Consider the following 8,893-nt stretch of genomic DNA (forward strand, 5'->3'; position numbering starts at 1 on the left):
GGTAAAAGGGAGGTAATACTATTAGACACACCAGTGAACAAGATAGAGAATTCCACGGCTTCGTTCAATTTATATCAAACGTCTTACTCCTGATAAACAGATTGGCATCCCCGCCCCTCCCGTGGTTCAGCCTTAGAGGAGGGTTTAGCTCGGATAAAAGGAGAACTGAATATCCTGATCGATAAATCCAGATAACCTGGTGGCGGTGGATAGCCACGTCTGTGGGCACTGGGATGAACTGAGTCTGCCCTCTCCCTCCTCAGTACCTTTGCGCATGTTCTTTACCTGCTGCCTCCACTGCCGGTCCCTCTTGGCTGGTTAATTCCTAATCGCCCTATAGATCTCAGCTCAATCATTAGCATCCTCAGGAAACTTTCCCTGACCTTGACCATGTCAATCCTGCTACCGTCAGCTCCCCATACTGGGTATTGCGTTCTGTTAATTTAACATTACTTACTAGACCATCTCCCTTGTACGGTTTTATTATGTGGCCTCGGCATAGATTCCTCCCAAATTCCATCCCAGGCCCTCCCTCTCACCTTTCACCTCAAGAATGTCACACTGTCCAGTATTTCCTCTGGCTTGTGCTGGATCTGGATGTCTTGCTGACCCAGGCACCATCTTCTTGCTGACAAAGCCTGTTTGTTTGGTGCCACTGATTAAGTCTTATTTCTCCTGTACTATTATTTACTGACCACTTTCATTTTTCTTCTTTTCTAAATATTGTTTTATTTACTTGCAAAAGATAATACATTAAATGGTACAAAATTCAAAATCTATAAAGGAGTATATGGTAAAAAGGAAGTCTCCTTCCTTCCCTGGTCGGGCAGTTACACTGTCCCTCTTTGAGGAAGCGGTCACTGATGCCACTTTCTTTTCATTCTTCAAAGACAGTAGATGAACTATAAATGTGTCCAGCTACATATTGTTGTTTTTATCTGACGTGATGGCTGCACACTGCTCTGGGCCTTGTTGTTGTTGTTTCTTTTCTTAAATTTATTAATGTATCCTGAAGACTTTCTCTTTCTGAATGTTTAAAGCTACCAAATTCTTTTTAAAGGCAGAATATTCTGTTTCCAACAAAATCTGACACACCAGTATTGTAGGCACTCAATAAACACTTATTAAACAATTTCTGGAGTCCTTCCTATGTGTAAAACTATCTGCCAAGCTCTGAAAAGGGTAAAGAGATGAAGAAGACTTGTCCATTCTCAGGGAGTTTACAGTCTTCCATGCTAAACTGTGAGATTCTAGATCACAATGCCATGAAAAGTGTACAGAGGGGCAGCCAGTTACCTCAGTTGGTCAGAGTGTGGGTGCTCTTAACAATAAAGTTGCCAGTTTGATCCCCACATGGGCCACTTTGAGCTGCACCTTCCACAACTAGATTGAAAAAACTGCTTGACTTGGAGCTGATGGGTCCTGGAGAAACACACTTAAAATAAATAAAAGTTTAAAAAAAAGAAAAAGAAAGAAAAGTGGACAGAGCCTGCCTCCCTCCATCCCCCACCTCCCAGCCTGCCATGAGCTGATATTCTTGGCTGAATCTTTGAGAAGGCAGGGCAAGTCAGCATGTCCTTAAGAAAAATGATTCAGGGATGAGGTGACAGCCAACAGCCATTTCCTTTAGAATGTCAGAATGATAGTTTATTTCTAAAGAAATTCAGGTAACTCCTAAGCAGTCAGTTTCCTGGAAAGATTTCCAGTACAGAGTCAGCCCTTGGAACTTGACAATTAGTGATCCACACCATTAAAACTGAGTTCACTTTGGGGCTCAGAGAGACACAAATTCTTGTGTCTAGTCCTCTACCTCTGTCCCCTCATTCATTTTTCTGGCTGTTATCACCCTCCAAATGTGAAAAGGAATGATCCAACAGTTTCATTTCCCCCAAATAATTACCCTTTCACAGCCAACTCCAGCAGAAATTATTTGTCCGCCCCCAAATGAGAAGCTCTCCAAAATGTCTACAATGCCATTTGAGTGGCCAAATTCAAGGGCATCTCTTTGTCTGCATGTTACTTGGTCTCTCCCTTTTGAAACAGTCTCCTCTTCTATCTTCCTTCCTTCCTCTCCCCTTGCACAAGCTGCTCCTTCTGAGCTTGTCTAACTAACTTTTTAAACTAATGTCCACATCTTGGTTTCTTAGGGCTGACCCTAGAACCTCCTCTTATCTCTAAGACGCTCCTTGCTGGTCTTATTCATTGCCATGGATTCAAGCACCATTTTAGTGCCAGTGAATTCTAAATTTGTATTTCCACCCTAAGTCTCTACTTTGACTGACAAACTCTTCACATCTGCTTTCTTGACGTTTACCTTTGGATATTTTATTGGCACCTCACACTTGACAAGTCCAAAAACAGCTTTAGGTTTTCTTAAAACCTAATTCTCCCACCCCAGTCTAGTCTTCTCCATTTCACTTAGTGGCTCCATCTTCCATCTACTCAAGCTGGAAAACAAGAAGTCATCCTGAATTTCTATCTTTTCTTCATATCTCCCAATCTAATTAATTAGTATATAGCTTTATTGATTGTGTCTCTTAGAGTTTGGACCGACATTCTCTTGAAGCTGGAAACAAACAAACAGGCTATCCTATAATGCCAGAAATTTGTATCTTTTGTTCTCAGTGAAAATTGTGAATTTGTGGGGAAGACTCTTCTTTTGTACTGGGAGAAATAATTACATATTCATTTTTAGAAAAATAATGTAGTTTCTTGGTTTGAACTAATAACGAGATGTTTTTAAAGTATATCTTTAATATGAAGCTCTAGAGTGCTCAAAAGCAGATAACTAGTTTGATTGTAAATGTAAGTAATTTAACAGTCATATCTGAATCTGAACACACAAAACAGGAAGTGTTTCCCTCCACCACCCCTTCAGGGGTTGTTATAGGCCAGACTGAAAAGACTTGATATGTATTGAAAGTGGGCAGACTGGGATAATGCTGGAATAGGGGCCAAAGGAACAAACATAAAGGGGTAATCATTTAGGGAAAAGTGTATTGGTTTCTGTTCTTCAAATTTATAACTAGAGATCCATCAGTTTCAGCATCTCATATTAACACAATTCTGTTTTGTTTCAATCAATAACAACACAAAGATGAGCAATGAGGTAAACACCTTAGCTCATACAAATATAAGACCAGTCTTCCCCCACTGCCCCACCAATGTCCTCCTTTCTCCTCCCTTCCCCTGCTGTCTGTGGGAACATCTGGACTTTGACGAAGTTGTCCAAAGGCAAATACATCAGATTAGGATATTAAATGCACTGCTTAATAATCTAGAGTTTGTTCCCTGGTGGTGGTTTAGGAGACGTGATGGGCAGGGCAGGGAGGACACCAGAGAGATATTTTTCATGATATGCTGGAAGGAGGTGAGAGAGAAGAGAATACATTTTGAAGGTCTCTAAGCCTGGTGGAGGTAAGAAGATGGGAGAAAAGGCTTTCAAGGAATCATGGAATTGCTGGGTGCTTGCTCTTATTTTTCTCCATTAAACAGTCCTGTATAGAGTCTTATATGTGAAAGAAAGGGTGTACCATTGAATGACTTATTCATAAGTTTCCTTGCTCATTCTTAAGCTTATTCTGTTTTCTGAGTGGCTTTGAAAGCAGAGGCTACACCACTTGGTGTCTCCACTGAAATCACATGGTCACTGGCTCCAAGACGCATGATTTTGCTGCAGACAATCAGCCCTCCTTCTGACATTTTTCACAATTTATTTTCCTTCCCTCTGGCCAAAAATTTCCTTCCCTCACTGGCCAAAAATTCTTGAAACACAACCTAACAGGTTACTTTGCAGGCAAAGTCCACCATCCTGCCAGGGTTCATTGTTTCTGGAAGATATCACTTGTTAATTATTTTTATTCCACATACTAAATAGATTTCCAGCTGCACATATGATTGTGTTTTTGTTATCTTCTTTTCCCTCTTGGCAAATTAATAAGATCAATGCTCACTGAGGCTTTTGTAATGCTGTGTTGAAACAATTGACATCATGGAACATAGTTCCTTCCTTTCCCCATTCACAGTGTACATGACCGATCTTAGGCGAGCTGTTAGACCTGAGAAATTACTGATGCTTATGTGTATTCACTTTGTAGTTGAAAAGTCTTGTTCCTATACCAACATATTGTTTCTTTTAAGCCTTAACATTCAGTAAATAGTAGGAAGGTCTTATCTCCATTGTAGAGGTGAAGAATCTAAGGCTCAGAAAAGCCAAGTGATCTGCTTATACTCACACAGGGGCAAGGGCATTGTTGGGCTTGGATTTCTTTCTAGGCTGCTCCTCCTTTGTCAGCCTCTAAAAAAATTTTTTAAATTAAAGTTTATTGAGGTGACAATTGTTAGCCAGCCCCTAAATTTTGATACCACCCTGGGCTCTGACCTTCAGCCGTGCTCTCCACACTTTCCATGTCCCCGTCAGGCAATCTCATCCTATGAATTTTAACTATAAGCTGTATGCTGATGATTTTTAAATCTGTGTCTTCATTCCAGACCACTCTTTTGAGCTGCAAATACATAACTTGCACTTAAGAATGATAGAAAGGAGAAACATCCATCTGAGGAAAAAACAAAGTAATCAAAACTGTCAAGACTATAACTGATTGCAGCTCTGAAATACTTAATAAAAAGTAAATTAGCCATGACTTTACTAACCTTGGCATCTGAATACAAAGTATATATCAGTGTAAACTAATGGGAAATGATTAAATTTATATGCAGCATTTTGACAAATCTGTGTGTCCTTTGTAGACATGTCCAGTACTCTGAAGTTTGTTAGAAGCAATTGTCCTCTTTTCAGCAGGAATTTTGTTTTGTCTGATGTTTCATTTCTGTTTTACCAAAAGGGACTCTTTTTTCATTCTTGTTGTTGTTTTCTTCTGACATTTACTTTTTAGGATATAAACTACATTGAGATAAAAATTCAAACAGTCCAGCTATTGCTGTCTTTTTTAGCAAACCAGAGACCTGGGGCTGGAGGCTAGGGCTTGGGCTGGGGGAAGGTAGGGGATAGGACTCAAAACCCTGGGTGGGCTAGTGAGACCAGGCAGGACCATGGCCATGGAATCTGGGACATGGGTATCCATCCAGGGATTTCAGTCCAGAGAAAGAAGGCAAGGATACCATCTGTAGGGTTGGATACAAGAGTCATGTTGGGCATTGGTTGGCAGCTTTGTGTTTACTGATCTTTCCTTCTTACAAATGTTCCATGATGGTTGTGGATTCTGGGGACCCAAGGGTGGAGTCCCTTATATCAGTTGGTAGAGTTTGATAATAAACCTAGAGAAAAAGACTCATGAAGGCCCTATATAGGGATTGTATTATCTCTTGAGTTGAAGGTAAAATGTGATTTGTCTTAGCCCTTAGAGCCAAAGGAAATAAAAAAGTCATGCTTAAAACACTCCAGTACTAGATATTAGAATTTTTTGGTGTTGGAAAACTCCAGTGAAAAAGTAAAAAACTTTAAAAACTAAGTCTAACCAAAGATTCAGAAGTGAGGTGGTTGATATAAGAATATTTTGTGACTTGTTCCATCAGTCAAAACAACCAAACAAACAAAAGAGACCTTGGCTATGTTATATTAAGAATCTCTTCATTTTTTTAATATTTGGGGAATAATGTACAATAAATAATTGTATATTCTTTGTTGATACTTGGAAGCTTTCCTTGTAGTTGTGTATAAAATTCTTATCATTCCTTTACTCATTCTGGCCTCATTAGGCTTCTTAAGCCAACTATAGGCATAAATTACCTAATTCAAATGCTGGTTATTTCTTCAAATTTCAAAATTATTTCGTAGGTTTTAAAGGAAGGATCCAGAAAATAATGTTAAAGTGGGTTCAGTATTCCAGCTTTATAATAACAGGTTTTGACCTTGTAGTCAACACATAAACTATAGGTAAATGAAAAACAATGAAGGAAAATGTTGTGATTCAGCTAATGGCTTAGTTTTACACATGGTAGAGGAGGAAGTGACCTAGTTTAAGAATCAGATTGGATTAAAACAAACAAACAAACAAATAAACAAACAGACTTGGTCCTGCATGGAACATTAAAAAGAAGTGTAGATAAAATGCTAAGAATGAGGAGGATCCTGGCAAAATGGCAGATGTAAGAACCAGGAATCTGTGTTCCCACTCAGATAAGAATTATACTGGCAGAAAAAGGGTATCCACAGGATGAGAGAAAATATTTGCAAATCATATATCTGACAGGAGATTAATATCCAGAATATATAGAGAACTCCTAAACCTCAACAACAAAATAATCTGATTAAAAAATGGGCAAAGGACTTGAATAGACATTTCTCCAGAGAAGATATACAAATGATTAATAAGCCCATGAAAAGATGCTCCAAGTCACTAATCATCAGGGAAATGCCAACCAAAACTACAATGAAATACCACATCTATTAGGACACCCACTATCCAAAACAAAACAGAAAATAACAAGTGTTGATGAGGACGTGGAGAAATTGAAACACTTGTGCACTGTTGGTGGGAACGTGAATTTTCCACTTGGAAAATAATATGGCAGTTCCAATAAAATAAAATGTGGAAACAACCCAAACATATGAAGGGATCAGCAAAATATAGTATATACTAACGCAATAATAATGAAATATTATTCATCCTTGAAAAGGAAGGAAATTCTGACATATACAACATGGATGAATTTTGAGAACATTATACTAAGTGAAATAAGTCAATCACAAAAAGAAAAATACTGTATGATTTCTCTTATATGAGGTACTTAGAGTAGTCAAAACTGTAGAGACAGAGAGTAGGTGGTAGTTGCCACAGGCTAAAAGAACAAGGGAATGGGGAGTTATTGTCTAATAAGGACAGAGCTTTAGTTTTACCAGATGAAAAGATTTCTGGATATGAATGATGATAGTTGCACAACAATATGAATGTACTTAATACCCCTGAAGTATTTACTTAAGAATGGTATGTGTATTACCATTATGTGTATTTTATGTTGTGTATTTTACCACAATAAAAAAATAGAAAAAAAATTCTGGTAGCAGATTTAGAACTTGCTGCTGCATGGAAATCTGTGGCAGAATGGAATCTGAAGTAGCTGTTACACAAAAGCCAGAGACAGAAGTAACAGAGGAAAAGCAAGGCTGCATTAGGAGTGAAGATGACCTCACCAGTTACTCCAGGTCAAGAGTTTTTGAGGGTTGTACTCCACTAGGAAGGTCCTGCAAAAACATCTTCCTGAGGAGAAGACCTGGAAAATCCAGAGCAGCTATTGAAGAAGAAACGCCTATGAAAACCTTGGCAGTCTGTAGACTGATTAACAGGTGACTGAGATTATGGGAAATGCAAAGAATTACTTGTTATATTGTGATATGCCCTGCTCCTAGGATAGAATAGAGGCTATGTTCCTATAGAGAGAACCAGAGTGCCACAATGCATGAGTCAGAACAGAAATGGAAAAGAAAAATAAAATGGAGAAGAGGAAAGGAAAGAACAGATAACACATGGTGCCTCAGCTCAGAACTTCAGCCCCCTCCACTGTTAGCTGGTCCATATCTGAGTTATTGCATTAGAGCTCCTTCCATTACTACCTACAGGGAAAAGACGGGTCTCACAGCTGGGGTACAGCCTGCATCAGAAATACTTGTGGTCCTTCTTAAAATTCAGACTCCTGGACCCCAACACAGAACAGAATCAGAATCTCTGGATGAGCAGGCTATTGTTAAAAGCTTCAACCACACTTATGCTCTGAAAATATTTTCAAAGTCACCACAAATACTTAGCTGGTATTACAGAATTTCTGCCCCCTAATGGACAACCCAGGCTGGGCTGCTGGCCGTCACACTGCTGGCACTCTCCAAGAGGTGCTTTATTGAGAACAGATGGATTACAGCTCTGATCCCAAGAGACACAACATAGAGCACCTGGCGGCATCTGTGTCTGATTGTTTTTACCAAAGATGGCTGCGACAATACCTCCTGTCCCTTATACTCTTCCTGCATCTTACCACACTCCATTAAGAATGAAAGTCTATGTCCCCTCCCCCTTGAAACTGAGTGCACTTTTGTGACTGCTTCAACCAAGAGTTCAGCAGAGGTGATGCTATATGTCTTCTGAAGCTAGAGCATAAAAATGTCATGCACGTTTATATTGTTCTTTTGAGATGCTTGCTCTGGACACCCAGCCATCATACTGTGAGGCCCTCCAAGCAGCCTGTGGCATGGCTAATGTGGAGAGGAACCCAGGCCACTGGGCTCAAGCTCTGGCTGGACCCCCAGCCAAGAAGCAGCAACAACTAGCCATGTGAGTGAATCATCTTGAAAGGCCACCCTCCAGCTCTACCCCAGTTCACATTGCATGAGCAGACACAGAGTGGTCTGCCCAAACTGTAGACTTTTGAGGAAAAGAAATGACTGTTGTTTAAGCCACTAGGCAGCAACAGCTAAATTTGATACATCATCCACGGGAGGTGGGACATATGGATAATCATTCCATACCCTGGAAGGGCAAGATGAATTCTCTTCTGCTGTTGTTTTTGCTTTGTCAATTTGTAAGTCTTCTACTTCCTCGAAGGAGTTGCTGCTTCTTGGCTCTTGCAACTTACTTCTAGTGTGCAGGAGGATGTAAGGAGGGTGTTGATGTAACTGAGGGAACTAGCCTGGTATGAGGGGCCTTAGGCATTTAGAATGCACAGGATAAAGCATGAGATCAAAAGAGGGACAATGGGGCTAAATAACAACTATTCTCAGCTCGATCAAAGAGTTTTCTAAAAACTTTCTTGTTTATCATAACTTTTACCTAAAAGTTGTACAAACATGTACAAAGTATAATTTTCTAATAAGCTATATGGAAAATATTTTGCTTAAAAACAGAATTCCACCCCTATCCTGTGCCTTTGGAGTTATGGTTCT

This window comes from Rhinolophus hipposideros, assembly GCF_964194185.1.
Source record: "Rhinolophus hipposideros genome assembly, chromosome: 1".
NCBI classification, from domain to species: domain Eukaryota; kingdom Metazoa; phylum Chordata; class Mammalia; order Chiroptera; family Rhinolophidae; genus Rhinolophus; species Rhinolophus hipposideros.